Genomic DNA, 20,587 nt, shown 5'->3' on the forward strand with positions numbered 1-20,587 from the left:
CTGTTAGGGACTTTTGTAAAATCAGGAACTCTGGTAGAGTCAAAAGCTTGAGTGTATTCTGTGGTTTTTCTGAAAACAGAGTAGGTGACTGCATCCCGGTTTGGTCATGGTTGCTTGACTCCATTTTGTTTTTACATCCTGGTTAGCCACACAGAGTCCATCTTGTTCATAGGGATCTTTCTGATTTCATTTTATTCCACAATAGATACGACAAAGTAATTAGAAAAGAGCTCTCTCAACTAGAAGTGCAAGGTGCTTTTTCTAGGAACTGCAGTGGATACAAAAATGAGCTAGTCAGGAATTCTGCCTTTGTGGGACGTACAGTCAGTGGAGGAGTTAAGACATGGCCGCTGCACAGGGTAGTAGACATTTATTGCTTTATTTTGCTGCCCAGTATCTGAATCTCTTATAAATATAGAGACTGCCCCATTATATGAGTCTTTAGGAGAGGCAGAGTCTTGCCACCTCCTATGAAAGTCAAGGAGTCAGGTATTCCATGTCCTTGAACCCTGTGGACATATACCCTGGGATTAGCTAAATATATGTACCCACCCTGGACTTTGAATCTTGAGCAGGTGACAAAAGATGAAAGATGGTGAGAAGAGATTGTGTTGACTCCTAGATCCAGCAGCAGTGGGGTATGGTGACAAAAAAGGTGGTGGCATCCTTGCCATATGCTTCTGTCTAGCCTACAGATTACCCTGCCTGTTTTTCAGCCTCCCATCTGTTCTATGAGTTTCTGCTACATTAGTCAATAAATTGTTTTTGTTGCTCTTTTTCTTTAAAATGATCAAAGTTGGCTACTGTTGTTTGCTACCAAGTATCCTGACTGATTCAGAAATCTAAAATCTAAAATTTGTCCTTTAGGGAAAATTTCATGGAAGATAGAGCAATTGAGTTGTACCTTGAGGAATAGTGTAGATATTGGCAACGTGGTACAAGAATATTCCAAAAGAAGAGAATTGCATGAGCAAAGACATTTGGGTGGAAAATTTACTATTAATTTTTTTCCATATCTATTTACTTATTTTCCACTTTGAGTAAGACACCATCTAGATACTGTGAATGCAGTGGTGGACAGGATAAGATGGTAGTTCGAGTTTGGGGGAAAGGGAAATGGGGTGAGAACGGTTGAAATGACAATAATATTACATAAATGAAATTGGCAAGGCTTTGTAACTGACTGAATGTGAGCAGGGAAGATGGGCAAGGAGTTTTACACCCAGGTGACCAGAAAGGCAGTCATTAACATAAGGAGAACAGAGGAAGAAAGTTGGGCAGGGAAGCTGGTCCTTTCCATTGTAGACTTAGAGAATCTACAAAAGTTTAAAGGGGCAACTTGGTGCCGAAATCTGGCAGGCAGTCAGAAATGAGGGACTTAAACGTGAGACAACCATAGGACTGAAGATGGAAATAGAGATTTTGGAGTCATGTTCATAGAAGTAAAGAGATTGTGAGGCAGTGGAGAGATGGTCATGGCGGAGGGATAGTGATGTAGTGTAGACTGACAAGAGAAGAGGGTCCAACAGAGATCTTTGGAGAACATCTGTCTTTAGGGGTCCAGAGAGATCATATATGTACATAAATAAATAGAGTACCATGCAGAAAGGGGAGTGCCTCAAGAGAAGTACAGACGGTCTTACTGGACTTTATGAGAGAGAGATTTCTTTCAGCTGAGGAGTTCAGGAAAGGCTTCATTGAGGACAGAGATTTGAACTGGGTTATTGGATACATGGGATTTGGACTTGGGGAGCTTGGGAGCTGGGTGGGAAGGAGTAGGTGTTCATTTCAGAGAGAACAGCATGAGCAAATACATGGAGATGAAAGGGCAAGGCATTCGTGGGAATAGAAGTTTAAGATGCTAGAATAAGGGCTTTGAGGATCTGAGTAACTCCAAAGACTCCTGTGTAATGTGAGGTCTGCAGAAGCCAGAGCATTCTCTCCCCTCACTGCCATTTCTGATCACTTATTTCCAGAACGCTTGGCGTGTTTTTTCACTGATCACTTTTATTCATGCATGTGCAAACATTTTTATTTCTACTTCTTTGTGAACCTTCATCATTGCCGCATTTATTATAAGTGTGAACAGTTTTGTAATTTCACTTAAACACAATGGAGTGAGGGAGGGTTGTCTGAGGATTATTTGGCAGACGAAAGTCTCCACAGATTGAGAAAAACATTTCTTCTAGTTATCTCTTTCATGTGACTGAACTTTATCTAAAGTAAAAGCAACTGGTTTCTTGTGGCTTTGTTCAAGAGTTTTTTTAGACATTTGGGGGTTTTTTGTTTGTTTTGGGGGGCTTTTTTTGGTAAAGCACTCCTTTTTAAAAATGTTTTGTTAGTAATTTTTTTTGTTTTACAGCTTGTCTGGTCCTTTGTCTTCCCATGTGTGTACTACAATTTTACTTGTGGTGCTGACTTCATAATTGCCAGCAGGTACATTGCATTATAGTATTTTGCCTGATGGGGTTGGATAGATTGCTCAAATCAAGGAAACAAAAACAAGAGCTGAGTTGTCAAGGCATATTGTTGCCAACAAAGTATTTAGGCACTATTAACAACATTCATGTCATTGTACAATTGGCCCAATCTAAATTTAAAAATCAGCATATGGAAAGTGTTAAGGAAAATCATGACAATTGTGCAAACTTCAACTTGGTAAATGACTCCATCTTGCTTGGTCAACTGTGAGAATATTTGAAATGAACAGGAAAAGCAAGTATCATAGAATATCTGAAAAGTTTTTCCAAGGATTTCCAGAAAAATAAAATAGAGGGGAAAAAATGAATAATAGGAACTCTAGTGAGATATATCACCAGCGCTGGTACTTGTAGTGAAGGGAGGCCACAGTCATGCTTTATCAAACCCCCTGTCTGAGAATAGAACCACTGTGAGCATTGAAGAGGTTGTGGTGACCTGCCTCCTCGGGGGTTTTATTCTAGGGCTCAGAGAGTAGTTGGCTAAAGCAATGAATTTCATAGCACATGTCTTGCCCCTTTCTATTCTGGTAAAATATGCTTAACATAAAATTTACCATTTTAACCATTTTTAAGTGTACAATTCAGTGGCGTTAAGTACAATCACAGTGTTGCACAATCATCACCACTACTTCTAGAACATTTTCATCATCTCAAACAGAAACTCTGTACTCGTTAATAATAATTCCCCATTCGTCCCTTCCCCTAGCCCCTAATAACCTCTATTTTACTTTCTGTGTCTATGAATTTGACTATTCTAGGTACCTCATGTAAGTGGAATCATACAATGCCTGTCATTTTGTGTCTGGCTTATTTCACTTAGCATAATGTCTTCAGGGTTCATCCACATTATAGTAGGTATCAGAATTTCATTTTTTTTTTGAAGCTAAATAAAGTCTATTGTATGCATATGCCACATTTCGTATATTCATTCATCCATCAATGGACATTTAGGTTGTTTCCACCTTTTGGCTATTGTGAATAATGCTGCCTTGAAGAGTGGTGTACAAGCATCTATCTGAGTCCTTGCTTTGTTATTTGGGGTATATACCTTGGAGTGAAATTGGTGGATCTTATGATAATTCTATGTTTAATTTTTTGAGGAACCACCAAACCCGTTTCCACATTGACCGCATCATTTTACATTCCCACCAACAGTGCACAGGTTCCAACATCTCCACATCCTCACCAACACTTGTTATCTTCTGTTTCTTTGATAATAGCCATCCTAATAGGTGTGAAATGGTATCTCATTGTAGTTTTGATTTGTATTACCCTAATGACTAACGATGTTGAGCATCTTTTCATGAGCTTATTGGCCACTGGTACATCTTTTTTGGAGAAATGTCTACTCAAGTCTTTTGCCCATTTTTGAAGTGAGTTGTTTGTCCTGGGAAAATTTTTAAAAGCTTTGACTTTGGATATTTAATCGTTTTATTTTCTTAAGCCAATGACCACTATTACTAATTATATTCATTTATTCCCAAATGAACAAATTTCACTTTAAACTTAACTGAATCTTGAATACTGACTCCTTTCACTCTAAGAATTGTGAACTTTTACTGATTCTTAGACAATGTTGAGATTCCTAAATACTATAAGTAGAATTATTTTAGTTGCATTTAAAGTTTTTATTTGATACTGCTAATATGTATAACTTATTTTGCTACATCTTGTAAATTTTTAATTATATTATATAATTTGTTTACCTAAAAAAATTAATCCTGAGATTTTTCAATAGTACTTTCACTTTTATCCCTTAAGTTTAGAGTTATTTTAAGTTTTTGAGCTGCAAATAAGATGTTCAAATGGATATTAACTGGTTTATTCAGAAACTCCTACCAGTTTCTAATCTAAAGAAGTTCAGAGGATGGGCAAGAACCTCATGACTACTGTGATTTTTAACTCGAAAAGGGGATGCTGTTTATAGGCTTAGGTGGTTATCTATAAATTTGTTCTATATAAATTTGCATAGCACCATCTCCAAAGTTGCTCAAAGCTTTTTAACTGATCTCCTTGCTTCCATTCTTCATCTGGAAACCATTGTCTACAGAGCAGTCGGAGAGATCTTTAAAGCGTATAAATCAGATAATGTCACTTCTCTGATTAAACACACAAACAAAAAGTTCCAATGGCTTCCCATTGCACTTAGAATAAAATCCAGATGCTTAACCGGGTCTACAGGGGCTCTACACTGATCTGGTCTCATCTCCTTTCTCTGCTTCTCAATCAGTAGGTTCCCTCTACATTGATCTTATTCCTGCACTGGGCATTTGTACCGGTTCCCTCTATCAAGAAAGTTCTTCCCTACCCCCCAATCCTTGCCCAGCTTGCTGCCTCACTTCATTCAGGTCTCTGCTCAAACGCCATCTTCTCAAAGAGGCCTTCCATGAGCTCTATATACCACCTTCTAATACATTTCGCTGTTTATTTTTCTTCATAGCACCTAACACTAGCTTATGTTGTGTTGTGTTATGTTATGTATTTATTTGTATGTTGCTATTCTCTTCCAATAGATTTTTCACTTAATAAAGGCAAGGGCCTTTCTCTCTCGTTTTATCGCCACTGCCTAGAGAGTGCTTAACACTCAACAGTAGTAGTAGTAGTGGTCACTCAACAAATATTTAGTGAATAAATAATGAATGAAAAAACTAGAATTGAAAAAATATTAAAGGACTTCCCTCCCCCTCGGTGTTATAATTTTGGTGAAAGTCCTGCATATTCATTTCCTAGGGCTGTTGTACAAATTTCCACAAGCTGGATAGCTAACGGTAAATTTTATGTTATGGTGTGTAAACTGGGTGGCTTAAAACAAGAGAAATTTATTCATTCTTTCACAATTCTGGAGACCAGAAAGCCAAAATCAAGGTGTCTGCAGGGTTGGTTCCTTCTGAGTGCTTTGAGGGAGAATCTGTTCCATGTCTCTTCTCTAGTTTCTGTGACAGCCAGTAATCCTTGGTGTTCCTTGGCTTGTAGATGCATCAATCCAGTCTCTGCCTCCATCTTCGTATGACGTTTTCCCTATGCCTTTGCCTTCACATAGTTGTCTTCTTGTAAGGACACCAGAAGTAATGGATTAGGGGCCCATCCTAATTCAGTATGACCTCATCTTAATTTAACTAATTATATCTGCAATGACACTATTTCCAAATAAAGTCACATTCTGAGGGACTGGAGGTTAGGATCTCAACATATCTTTTTCTGGGCAAGAGGGAAGGAGCAGACAATTCAACCCGTAACACCCTGTAACCAACTGCTTTAAGATCTTAAATATCTCATTACTTGAACTATTTTTAAGATGATATTGGACCCTAAGACAAGGCAATGGAATCAAAAGTGTAGGAAATGTAAATAATACAGTTACTTTCTTTAAATCTATTACTATTTCATATAAAATGATAGTTAACATGTTCAGAGATACTTGTTAGTTGGAAAACTAACTTGAATACGTGTTAGTTTAGTAATCAGTTTTCAGGTCCACTGTAAAAGATTTTGCTGTTCTGAGTGATATTCATTCTGTTCAACATTTTACATTCTTATTGTGTGGGGTGTGAAGGAAAGGGACCCTTGTTCTTTATAACTATTCTTCTTCAGAGATTGCAGGCGAGAATGGTATTTTTAAAAACAGAAAATAAACCTGAGACAGGCATCCACTTAAATATTTATAACTAGAGACCAAAATTTGTGTTTCACATTTGCCAGTCCTCCCACATCCCTTAACTGAACAGATGGGTTTTATACTGCGCCCTAAAAAAACACTGCTAACTTGATTAGTTTTTGTTGTTGTTGTTTTTAACCTCGAGTGTGGAAATGAAGTTAGAAGAATTGACCCTCTGTGGAACATCTTCTGCTCCAATTCAAACACACAGAAATTGAGTAGTATGATTGTATTTGTTTCTTTGGGCTGCCGTAACAAATTACCACAAACTGGGTGGCTTAAAACAACAGAAACTTATTCTCTCACAGTTCTGGAGGCATAAAGTCCAAAATCAAGATGTCAGCAATGCCGTGCTCCCTCTGAAGGCTCTAGAAGAGATTTTGTTTCACGCCTCTCTCCTAGCTTCTGGTGGCTGCTGGCAGTCCTCGGTGTTCCTTGCCTCGTAGACATATTACTCCAACGTCAGTCTATCTTCAGAGATAGAGACTTTCTTCCCTGTGTGTACGTGTGGCTCTAAATCTCCCTCTTCTTATAGGGACACCAGTTGTTGAGCATAGGGCCCACTCTAATCCCATATGACCTTATCTTAACTTCAATACATCTGCAAAGACCCTATTTCCAAATAAGGTCATAGATGTCAGAAGTTAGGACTCAGAAGTTAGGACTTCAGCATATCTTTTGGGGGACATAATTCAACCCACTACAATTATTTTAATTTTTTGTGTGTGTGTGAGGATGATTAGCCCTGAGCTAACATCTATTGCCAATCCTCCACTTTTTGCTGAGGAAGATTGGTCCTAGGCCAACATCTGTGCCCATCTTCCTCTACTTTATATAGGACGCTGCCACCACATGGCTCGACAAGCAGTGCATCGGTTTGAGCCCGGGATCTGAACCTGCGAACCCTGGGCGACCGAAGTGGAAGGAACGAACTTAACCGCTATGCCACTGGGCCGGCCCCTGTTTTAATTTTTCATTGAGAAAAATAATATATGTTCACAGTTTTTAGAGTTCAATAGTTCTACTATGTTATAATAAACCTAGCAGCCTCTTGTTCTATCTCGATACTCTACCAATTCCTGCCCTGCTGAGACAAGAATGTTCACTGTTTTTAATTGTTCCTTATAATATTTAGCTCTCTATTATTAACTCACATCTCAATTTGAAATATTATCTATTATTATTTTACTGTGGAAGATGAAAATTTAGCTTTCTAATACCACCCAAACATACTTTTCATCTTCTTCTACCTCTCAATATAGTTAGTTATAAACCATATTTTTGTTAAATCAGTATTCACTGCTTATATTATTGTGAATATGTAACTATTATTTATAGAAGAGCCATATAATTTATGATAATTAAGTTTATTTTCTTTTACAAGCTTTTTTTTTTCTTGGTGTTAGTAATTGAATCTTTTTTTTTTGTTTAATATTGTATGTATAGTAATAATAAATTTATTCCCAAACTCTGCCAGAGCTTCCCTTACTATGTTCAGCCTCTTCAGGTCATCTATTAGTTTCACTTTCCTCTCAGAGCCCCCATACTTCTGCTCCACATGGTCTGGCTTCTCTCTAGGTCTTCTCTGTGGTTGTGACCCGGGGGCTATCATTCTAGGGGCTCCCTTTCCCTCTCTCCTGTGCTTGAAGATCCATTGACTGGATCCCAATATTTCCCTTTCTTGGTTTCCACCCTCTTCTTGCACATCCCTATAATAATCACTCCCTGAGACAAGATGCAATGGGAGCTAAATACTTGAGTTCTTCAATGTCTGAAAAATATCTTTATTATACTCTCACACTGAATTGATAGTATGGCCAGGTATATGGATTCCTAGGTGGGAAGTCAAATTCCTTCACCATTTTGAAGACTTTATATCATTGTCTCCTAGCTCCTAATTTGTTGTTGAGAAGGCCTTTGTCATTCGGATCCTTGGTCTTTTGTACATGACCTATTTCTATTTTCACTCCTTGGAAGATTTTAAGTTCTTATTTTTGTCCTTGTTTTATTGAAACTTCACAACATGCCTTGGTGTAAGTCTTTCCTCTATCCATTATTCTAGGCACAAACTGGGCTATTTCCATCTGGAAATGTGCGCCCTTCAGCCCTGCCGAATTTTTTTGAATAATTTCTTCCCTACAATTTTCTCAACACCTACTTTCTGAAACCATCCTCATTTGGATGTTAAATCCCCTGGACTGGGACTCCAATTTTAATATGTTTTCTCACATTATCTGTGTCTTTAATTTTTCATTTTACTTTTGGAAAGATGTCTTCAACTTTATTTTCAAAAACATCCATTAAATATTAATTTTTGCTATCATAGTTTTTAATTTTAAAGAACTATTTTATTTCTGCTTTTTATATCATCCTGTTCTTATATATTATAACTTCTCATCTCTCTAAGGTTATTATTGGTTTTTTGGAGGGAAGTTCTCTGTATTGTTTCTATTTTCCTTTGTTTGTTTTTCTGTTTGTTTTTATTGTCTCTCATGCTATGGGATTTACTCAAATTCTGGTAATGTTTGATTGATTTTTCATATTTAAAAATAAGATACTGATATGCTATTTGTAAGCTCCATGTACATGGGTAGGACTTACCTTCGACGTATGTGTGGACCTACTTATTTGGTTAACGGACTCCAAAATGATAACACCTGTAAAACTTTTGCCTTGGGCAGGTCCACTTTTCTAAAAGAGGAATCTTACAAGCTCTTGCCTTGGGATATAAACTTGGCTGTCAACAAGTAGACAGATTCTCATTTATCCCACCACTTTTCATATGATACTCTAACCCCACCCTCAGCTCTGTCTGGCAAACCCAAGTCCAGAGGCTGTTTGGTTCAATCTTCTGCGGAGGTGAAGGAGAGTGAGTTACCTGTCTGCACAGGGTTGGGGAGGAGATCTGGGATTTTAGCCACTTGTTGTAAAGAACTTCAACTGATCCCTCTCTTTTTCAGCCCACTTGCCTCCTAGCCTTCCACACTGCTGGGGCCTCTAATTTCTGAGATTAGTCTGGGTCTTTTCAGCAGGAATTGGCTGGATGTAGTCCTATGCATTTGTAAGCTCAGGTTTTAGGTTTCTGTTCTGCTACAACATGTACAACTTGTCCATCTGCCTTCAATCTCTAAAAGATGAACTTGTCAGCTTTTATTTCCCCTCCTTTTCTCTTTGTCCTTCTGGATATATGCCTTATTTTCTTCTTTCAATGTCACCTAGTAGGGTTTGGGGGGGAAACATTGGTGAATGCCTGGATGTAATCTGCTGTGTTTAGCCAGAAGTCCTCTGACAGATTATTCATTAGTGCACCATCATGGAAGGTGCTGGTCAATTAGTGCTGAGTTACTCAACAGTCTAGAGCAACCAACCCTCAGGTGAAATTTTCCTTAAATTGACCTTTATTTCATTAAACATTGATCACTGCATTATAAACATTTTATTTTTACTCATAGTTTATATATTTAACAAATAAATTTTTGTTATAAAATAATATATTTTTATCTTAGAAAATCTGGCAAATAGAATTGATCAAGAAAACATTTTAAAAGAAAAGGAAAAACCACAACCCCACCACTTCTAATATTTTGGGGATATACCTTAGGGACTATTTTTTGGGAATATATAGAGTTTACTTTATAAGCTTTATCAAGTAAAGAAATTGAATTAACAATTTAAAATCTTCCACAAAGAACAGTCCAGGTCCAGATAGTTTCACTGGTGAACACTATCAGACATTTGTGGAAGAAATAATACCACTTGTATACAAACTCTTTCAAAAAATAGAAGAGTAAGGATTATTTCTCAACTCATTTTATGAGACCAGTATTACCCTAACACCAAAGACAAAGAAAGAAACTACAAAAAAAGAAAACTATAAGCCACAGGGAGCAGAGCAGATCTTATTTTCAACATTTTAACCTACCTAAAGCTGCCTGAAGGACTGGTCTCTGTTTTGTCTAACTTGGATCTCAAGCAGGAAGAAGCAGTGGGCACTGCTTAGGAAAACTGAAGGGACACTGGGTCACAGACACTTGGGCTAAGAGATTATGGGTGCAGGCCCCAAGGAGAGACACTTTGGGAAATTAAGACATTTAAAAGTAGCCATGTACAGAGGGAAACAAAAAAGCCACACACAGGCCCAGGCAAGATGCATGCTCAGAAAAGACCTAAAAAGATCTTGAGATTTCTCTTGGGCTGTTCCCAAAGCTTAGAACTAAGGCTCAGCTAATTAGTGAAGAACTTCCTTGGCACAAGGCCAGTCTACAAAGACTGGGAAAGGTGGCTGTTTTTTCAAATGCCCAATGCTCAACAACAACAAAAAAAATCAAGGCATACAAAGAAATAGGAAAACATAACCTATTCAAAGGAAGAAATTAAAGTGGCAGAAACCATCCCAGAAGAAACACAGGCATCACACTTAATAAACAAAGGCTTTATAACAATTGTCTTAAATATGTTCAAAGAGCTAAGGGACAACACAGACGAAGAACTAAAGGAAATTAGAAAAACAACATATGAACAAAATGAAAATATCAACAAAGAGGTAGAAATTATAAAATGAAACCAAATAGAAATTCTGAAGCTGAAGAAACACAATAACTGAATTGAAAAAAATCACTAGAGGGGTTCAACAGCAGACTTGAGCAGGCAGAAGAAAGAGTCAGAAAACTTGAAGACAGGATATTTGAAATTATCAAGTCTGAGGAGCAGAAAGAAAAAAAGAATGAAGAAAAGTGAACAGAGGCTAAGTGAGTTATGGGACTTCATCAAGTAGACCAAAGCATTTGTTACAGGAGTTCCAGAAGGAGGAGAGAGAGAGAAAGAGGCAGAGAGGTTACTTGAAGAAATAATGGAAGAAAACTTTCCAAGTTTGTGGAAATCATGAAACTATAAATCCAAGATTAACGTACTTTAATAGGATATACCCAAAGAGACCCACACTGAGACACATATTCAAACAATTGAAAGACAAAGAAAAAGAGAAAATTTTGAAAACAATGAGAGGAAAGTGACTCCTCATACAAGAGATTCTCAATAAGATTATCCACCAATTTCTCAGGAGAAACCTTGAAGGCCAGAAGGCAGTGGGATGATATATTTAAGGTACTGAAAGAAAAAAAAACTGTCAATCAAGAATTCTATATTTGGCAAATTGTCCTTCAAAAATGAGAAGGAATTAAAACATTCCCAGATAAAGGAAAGCTGAGGGAATTCATTCCACTAGACTTGCCCTACAAGAAATGTTAAAAGCAGCCCTTCAAGTTGAAATGAAAGGATGTTAGAAAACAATTCAAAGCTATATGAAGATATAAAGATCTCCCATAAATGTAAATACATAGACAAATATAAAAACCAGTATTATTATAATTTTGGGTTGTAAGTCCACTTTTCAGTTTCTACAGGATTTAAAAGACAAAAGCCTAAAAAATAATTACTAATTTATGTTAATGGGTATACAATATATAAAGCTGCAATTTGTGACATCAATGATCTAAAATGGGGGGAGAGCTGTAAAAGAGTAGAGTTTTTGTGTGTGACTTTAGTTAAGTTGGTATCAATTCAAAATAGATTGTCACAATTTTAAGATGACTTATGTAATCTCCATTGTAACCACAAAGAAAATATCTAATGAGAAGGGAATCCAAATATGTCAACTACAAAAAATCAATTAAACACAAAGAGGGGCCGGCCCCATGGCTTAGTGGTTGAGTGCTCGTGCTCTGATACTGGCAGCCCGGGTTCGGATCCCGGGTGCGCACCAACGCACCGCTTCTCCGGTCATGCTGAGGCTGTGTCCCACATACAGCAACTAGAAGGATGTGCAACTATGACATACAACTATCTACTGGGGCTTTGGGGGAAAAGAAAGGAGGCAGATTGGCAATAGATGTTAGCGCAGAGCCAGTCGTCCTCAGCAAAACAAAAAAGAGGAGGATTAGCACAGATGTTAGCTCAGGGCTGATCTTCCTCACAAAAAAAAAAACACACACACACAAAGAAAGGCAGTAATAGAGGAAATGACGGACAAAAAAAGCTATAAGACACATGGAACAAATAGCAAAATGGCAATAAGTTCTTTCCTGTCAGTAATTATTGTAAATGTAAATGGATTAAATTTCCCAAACAAAAAGCATAGATTGGCAGAATGGATTAGAAAAAACATGATCCAACTATATGATATCTACAAGAGACTCGCTTTAGATCTAAGGACACACAAACAGATTGAAAGTGAAAGGATAGGAGAAGATATTCTGTGCAAATAATAAACAAAGAGAGCTGTAATGGTTATATTAATATTACACAAAATAGACTATAAGACAAAAACTTTTATAAGAGAAAAAGAAAGACATAATATCATGATTAGAGAGTCAATTTACCACAAGGATATAACAATTATAAACATATATGCACCAAACATCAGAGATCCAAAATATATGAAGTAAACATTAACAGAATTGAAGGGAGAAATAGACAGCTTTACAATAATACTAGGGGACTTCAATACCCCACTTTCAATAATGGATAGAAAAACCAGACAGAAGATTAATAGGGAAATAGATGGCTTGAACAACAATATAGATGAATTAGACCTAATAGACATACATCACATACAGAATGCTCCACCCAACAATAGTAGAACACACGTTTTTTCAAGTGCACATGAAACATTCTCAAGGATAGACCAAATGCTAGACCACAAAATGTCTTAATAAATGTAAAAAGACTGATATTATACAAAGAATCTTCTCCAACTCCAGTGAAATGAAACTAGAAATCAACAGCAGAAGGAAAACTGGAAAATTCACAAATATGTGAAAATTAAATGACATATCCTTAAATTATCAATGGTCAAAGAAGAAATCATAAAAGATATTAGAAAATGTCTTGAGACAAATGAAAACAAAAACACAACAGACCCAAACTTATGGGATGCAGCAAAAGCAGTGCTAAGAGAGAAATTTATAGATATAAACACATTAAAAATGAAGAAAGATTTCAAATCAACAACCTAACTTTAGACCTTAAGGAACTAGAAAAAGAACAATAAACTGTACCCAGAGCTAGTAGAAAGAAAGAAAGAATAAAGATAAGAGCAGAGATAAACAAAATAGAGGCTAGAAAAACAACAGAGAAAATCAACTAAACCAAAATTTGGTACTTTGAAAACAAAATTAACAAATAATTAGCTAGAATGACTTTAAAAAAAGAGAGAGAAGACTCAAATTATTAAAATCAGTAATGAAAATGCAGACATTACTACAGATTCCACAAAAATGAAAAGGATTATGAGTACTATGAACAATTGTACACCAACAAATTAGGTAACCTTAGATAAAATGGAGAAATTTCTAGAAATAGAAAACCTACTAAGACTGAATCATGACAAAATAGAAAATCTAAATAGACCCATAACAAGTAAGGAGATTGAATTAGTAATCTAAACCCTCCCAACAAAGAAAAGTCCTAGACCAGATGGCTTCACTAGTGAATTATACAAAACATTTAAAGAAGAACTAACATCAATCCTTCTCAAACTCTTCCAAAAAATTGAAGAGGAGGAAACACTTCCTAATCATTCTATGAGGCCAACATTACTCTGATACCAAAGCCAGACAAAGACATTGCAAGAACAGGAAACTATAGAGCAATATCCCTCGTGAATATTGATGCAAAACTCCTCAACAAAATAATAAACTGAATTCAGCAGCATATTAAGAAGATTATATACCATGACCAAATAGGATTATTCCTAGAATGCAAGGATTGTCCAACATCTGAAAATAAATCAATGTAATATACCACATTAACAGAATAAAGGAAAAACACATTATCATTTCAATTGATGCAGAATTAGGGTTTGATAGAATTTGACATTCTTTCAGACAAAAAACCACTTAACAAACTAGGAATAGAAGGCAACTAGCTGGACAAAATAGAGGCTATATATGAAAAACTCATAGCAAACATCACATTCAATGGTGAAAGACTGAATGCTTTTTCTCTAACATCAGGAAAAAGACAAGCATGCCCACTTTTGTCCCTTCTATTCAACATGGTTATTGAAGTTCTAGCCAGAGTGATTAGGCAAGAAAAAGAAATAAAAGGCATCCAAATTGGAAAGGAAGAAATAAAATTATCTGTTTATAGATGACATGATCTTATGTGTAGAAAACTTAAAGATTCCACAAAAAGAAACCCTGTTAGAACTAATAAATAAATTCAGCAAAATTGCACGTACAGAATCAACTTACAAAAATCAATTGCTTTTTTATAACTAACAATGAGCGATTCAAAAAATAAATTAAGAAAATAATTTTATTTACAATAGCATAAAAAAGAATAAAATACTTGGGAATTCACTTAACCAAGGAGGTGAAAGACTTGTACACTGAAAACTACAAAACATTGCTGAAAGAAATTAAAGAAGGCAAAAATAAATGGAAAGTCCTCCATATTCATTATTGAAAGATTTAATATTAAGATGTTAATACTACCAAAGTGGTCCACTGATTCAGTATAATCTTTGTCAAAATCCCAATGACATTTCTTGCAGAAATAGAAAAATCTATCCTAAAATTCATATGGGATCTCAGGGGACCCTGAATGGCCAAAACAATCTTGGAAAAGAAGAACAAAGTTGGAGGACTCACACACTTTCTGATTCCAATACTTATACAAAGCTATAGTAATCAAAACAGCATAGTACTGGCATAAAGATATATAGACCAATGGAATAGAATAGTCAGCCCAGAAATAAACCTCACATACATGATTAAATGATTTTTGACAAGGGTGCCAAGTCCATTCAATGGAGAAAGGAAAGTCTTTTCAACAAATGGTGCTGGGAAAACTAGATATCTACACGCAAAAGAACGTAGTTGGACTCTTACCCTACACCATATACAAAAATTAACTCAAAGTGAATCAAACACCTAAATGTAAATTATAAAACTCTTAGAAGAAAACATAGGGGGAAAAGTTTCATGACTTTGGATTTGGCAATGATTTCTTGGATATGACACTAAAAGCACAGGCAACAAAAGAAAAAATAGATAAATTAGACTTTATCAAAATTCAAAACTTTTGGGCATCAAATTCAATATCAAGAGAATGAAAAAATCATCCAAAGAATAGAAGAAAATATTTGCACATCACATATCTGATAAGGGATTAATATCCAGAATATATAAAGAACTCCTAAAACTCAACAATGAATAAACAACCCAATTCAAAAATGGGCCAAGGACTTGAATAGATTTTTCTCCAAAGAAGATACACAAATGGCAATAAGCACACAAAAAGATGCTCAATATTACTAATCATTAGGGAAATGCAAATCAAACCATAATCTCCAGTTCACATCCACTAGGACGACTATTATTAAAACACAGAACACAAGTGTTGGCGAAGATGTGGAAAAATTGGAACCTTGTGCGTTCCTGGTGGGAATTTAAAATATGCAGCTGATGTTGAAAACAGTATGGCAGTTCCTCTCAAAATTAAATATAGAATTACCATATGATCCAGCAATTCCACTTCTGGATGTATATCTAAAAGAATTGAAAGTAGGGACTCACACAGATATTTATATACTCATCTTCATAGCATTATTAACAGTAGCCAAAAGGTGAAAACAACCCAAATGTCCATTGAAAGATGGATAAACCAAATACATATATAAAATGGAAAATTATTCAGTCTTAAAAAGGAATAAAATTCTGTCACATGCTACAATGTGGATGAACCTTGCAGTCACTATGCTAAGTGAAATAAGGAAGATATGATGGGACAACTACCATATAGTTCCACTTATAAGGTACCTAGAGTAGTCACATTCACAGAGATGACAGTAAAATAGTGATTACCAGGGGCTGGATGGAGGAGGAAATGGTGAGTTATTGTTTAATGGTACAGAGATTCATTTTGGGATGATCAAAAGTTCTGGAGATGGATTGTGGTGATGGTTGCACAATGTGAATGTAGTTAATGCCACTGACTTCTACACTTAAAAATGGTTAAAATGGTAAATTTAATATTATGTATATTTTACCACAATAAAAAAAAATTAAAGGCTGGGTGGAGCTCAGAACAAGAGAAGTCTGTGTAAGGAACCCATATTGTGTAAGGAACCATACTTACCATACTGTGTAAGGAACCATAAGGAAGCCATACATGCTTCTCTGTCACTTGGGTCATATGATGCAGCAGATATGGTGCTAAGGTGTCTGTGATAGGTGAGGGATACTATATGAAGCCTTTGGTAATCCTCTATAATTGCGTCTACGCAGGCTTTTGCCATTTGGGTGCAAAGCTATGTCATCTTCTCTATATAACTATTATTTCCCTTTTGAGAAATTGTTCTGACTTACTACTGGGCCCTAGTAGAAACTGAATGCTTGACCATGAGCTATCAAATTACCTTGTGACCCAAGCACCCCATAAGATACCAAGATGTATTCTGATACAGCAAACCATAATTTGGTTGTGCTCAGCAGCACTCCATTATTAAATGGAAATGGTATACATGAGACCAGGTTCAAGCAGTCTTTCAAGGCATAAGCAAATTGTCTGAACAAGTGGCCCAGACGCCCATCACTGTTACTTCTACTACATTGCCTCCTCCCTCTCAGTTTCATCTAAGCCTTCATGGGGAGCCCCCTATGTCCTGTTGAGTGACAGAAGAAAAATATTCAGGACTGACTCACAGATAGTTCTATATTTTATGGTGCAGAATGTGGATACCTACAGCATTATGGCCACTCTTCGGGGTGGTCCTGAAGGTGGTGAGGGGAAACTTCACCTTGGAGCAGTGTACCTGGTTGTTCATTTTGTCTGAAAAGAGACATTGCTAGATGTATGGATCATACTGATTCGTGGGCAGTGTCTCACCGTTTGACTGGATAGTCTGGAACTTGGAAGGAACATGATTGGAAAATTGGTGACAAGGAGGTCTGGAGAAGGCATATGTGGGGATAGATTGAATGGTCAGAGAGTGTGAAGATATTTGTGTCTCATGTGATTCCAAAGAGGAATCTCATTAGAGGATGATCATAATAATCAGGGGGACGAAATGATACATTCTGCGTGTGTCAGTCAGCCTTTTCCCCCATCTATCCTCGGCCCTGCCCAATAGACTCATGAACAAAGTGGCCATGGTGGCAGGATAGAGGTTAGATGTGGACTCAGCAGCATGGATTTCCACTCAACAGGGCCAGTCTGGCCACAGCTTTTGCTAAGTGCATAACTTACCAACAGCAGACTCCAAGACTAAGCTTCCATTTCCTGGAGGTACCCACCAGCCATCAGGTACATTGCATTGGGCTACTTCCATTAGGGAAGGAGCAGCCCTTTTATCTCACTGAATAGATACTTATTCTGGAAATGAATTTCCTTCTCTGCTTGCAATGCTTCTATCAAAACCACCACGTACTTACAAAATGCTTTAGTCACCATCATGCTATTCCACACAGCATTACTTTTAACCAAGAAATTCAATTTACAGCAAATAAAGGCAGCAATGGGTTCACGCTCATAGTATTCACTGGTCTTATTATGTTGCCTATTACCTTGAAGTAGTTGTCCTGATAGGATGATCGAATGGCCTTTTGCTTTTTTTGGTGACAAAAACTTACCATTTTAACCATTTAAAAGTGTAAAATTCAGTGGCATTAAGTACATTCACAATGTTGTGCAACCATCATCACTATCTAGTTTCAGAACTTTTTCATCACCCCAAAAGGAAATCACATATTCATTAAGCAGTCACTCTCCATTCCTCCCTCTCCCCGTCCCTGGCAACCACTAATTGGCTTTGGGTCTCTATGGTTTGCCTATTCTGGATATTTCATATAAATGGAATCATACAATATATAGCCTTTTGTATCTAGCTTCTTTCACTTAGCATGTTTTCAAGGTTCATCCATGTGCAGCATTGGAATGGCCTTTTGAAAACTCAGTAGTCGCTCCATCTGGGCGGCAACACCTTGTGTGGCTAGGATAATATTCTCCAGTTTTTGGCATATGTTCTAAATCTAAATATATATCCGTGGTCCAGGAATCAAGGCATGGGGCTGGGAGTGGATCCTCTCACTTTTACCCCTAGTGAATCACATGCAAAATTTTGCTTCCCAATCCTGCTACTTTGGGACCTCCTGGTCCAGAAGTCTTAGTTCCCAAAGAAGAGTGCTTCCACCAGGGTACACAGCAAGAGTCCAACTAAACCAGAAATTGAGATTGCCACTTGGCCATTTTGGGGTCCTCATGCTACTTAACCAACATGCAAAGAAGGGGGTTACTCTACTACCTGGAGTGATTGATCCTGACTGTTAAGCAGATTTTGAGTTGTTACTCCACAATGGAAGAAGGGAGGAAAATGTCTGAAATGCAGGAGATTCTTTGGGGGTGCCTCTTAGTACTTAGTACTCCCATGCTCTGTGATATGAGTTAACAGAAAACTACAACAACTCAATAGAAGTAGAACCTCTAATGGCCCAGATCCTTCAGGAATGAAAGTTTGGGTGGCCCCACAAAGCAAGGAACCATTATCAGCTGAAACGCTTGCTGAAGGCAAAGGGGATACGAAATAGGTAAGGGAAGAGAAAGTAGTTATAAACAGTAATTATGATCATATTGCCAGTTGCGGATACAAGGATTGTAATAGTTATGAGCGTTTTTCCCTCATTTTGATATGAACACATTTGTGTATATATTAACCAATTATTTTCTTTTTCCCCTCTCCCATTCCTCTCAGATGTGTTAATAGCAGGTAACCTTATATTTTAGTATGTAAGTTACAGGATAGCGAAGGTATACTGTGACTCATCAGGAAGAGGAATGAACATCACTCAAAGACTCTTTTGGGGAGGGAGGGAGCTGTTTTGGGTTGTATGAGAGAGAGTTGCATCATAGGGGCAGAAGCATGATTTTGCTATGGTCTTTATTTGAAAATTAAATACAATTAAAAAAAGTCTGTATGGATGTGAAGTTGACAAGAGTTGGACTGGGGTGGTTTTGTACTAACTTAGCTAACCTGGAACTACATTTCCCAGAATTCTCCTCCTTTTATGGTTTTGGTTTTGGTCGGCCACAATAGAAATTTGCAAAAGATTTAAGAAGTGGATGTGAAGCACCAGCCATTACACTTGGAAGGTCCATGCAAAGTCCCAGGCATCACTGCGATTTTGCACATGATGTGCTGACTCACCTCCTTTGTAAGTGGCAGCAGCAGGGTCCGAAGCTCCTCCAGCTTCTTTGCATTCTGGACGAGGCACACGTGCAGCAAATCTCTTTCTCTCTCTCTCCCTCTCTCTCTCTATCCTATTGGTTCTGTTTTTCTGGAGAACCCTAACTAATACACTCCCCAATATAGTAAAGAACACTGAAAACTGTTGAAGTTCTGGTGTTGAGATACCACGTGGTGTGGTGGAAATGCATGTCTCTGAGTTGGGTGGCACAAATGACTTTTGGTCTTGGAAACTGATTCCTCATCTGTAGAACTGGGATCGTATTTTTACTTACATGGGTACCGTGCAGGGTTAAACTATGTATGTAGAATACCTTCCATGGCTCACAGACGATGCATAGTAAATATTAGCTCCCTCTTTGCTGAAGGGAGATGTATTGTTGAGTTAGTGCCTTGAGTCTTATTCCACGATTTAAGTGAACTGAGACTCAGATGTTATTAAATGTGATACAGTTATTTGGCATATACTGGCTGGGTGGTTAGACGTACAAAGAATTCAAACATTATTTGAAGTTAGTTTTGCCACTTATCTGTGTAAGATCTAGGGCAAGTTATGTTTCCCTGAGCCTAGTTTCAATTTAGATACTATTACCTCATAGGGTTTTTGTCACAGGTAAATAGGAGAAAGTGCTCAGCTTTATCTCTTGCATACAGTAGACGCTCAATACATCTACTAGATGCTCAACACATCTACTAGATGTTGTGGGAGTAATTAGGGTTTCAAAGATGAGTTGGGTCAGTTGTTGCACTAAAGGGGAGCTTACCACTTAGTGAAGACAAAATCCATGAAACCACAGTGGAAGTCACGTTTCTTTTAATAGTCGAGAGCAGACAAGTAGAAAAACACCCGCAGAGGAGGTAGAAAGTTTTAAGTGATATAAAAGACACAGACGCCATGGAAAGATGATAAAAGGTCTTGCAGACTTTCCTTGATTTATGGGATCGGGAACATTTGATACCTGATCTCATCAGTATGGCTATGCAGAACTTTCAAAGACCTGCCACCTTGCCAGTGGCTAGTCATAGAAAATGAGTGAAAGGGTGGGTGCCCTGAGAGCAGAGCCAAATCAACTATTTTGCCAGTAGGGGAGGTTTGTTCAGGCTGACGTCCCAGAGGCTGGAATGCATTTGAAACAAAGGGTTGCAGCTGAAAAGCTTTGACAGTTTTGAGGATAATGTGACAAAATGAACCTGCATATTACAGATCCA

The sequence above is a fragment of the Ceratotherium simum genome, chromosome 31 (genome assembly GCF_057802395.1).
Source record: "Ceratotherium simum simum isolate JZ-2026a chromosome 31, ASM5780239v1, whole genome shotgun sequence".
NCBI classification, from domain to species: domain Eukaryota; kingdom Metazoa; phylum Chordata; class Mammalia; order Perissodactyla; family Rhinocerotidae; genus Ceratotherium; species Ceratotherium simum.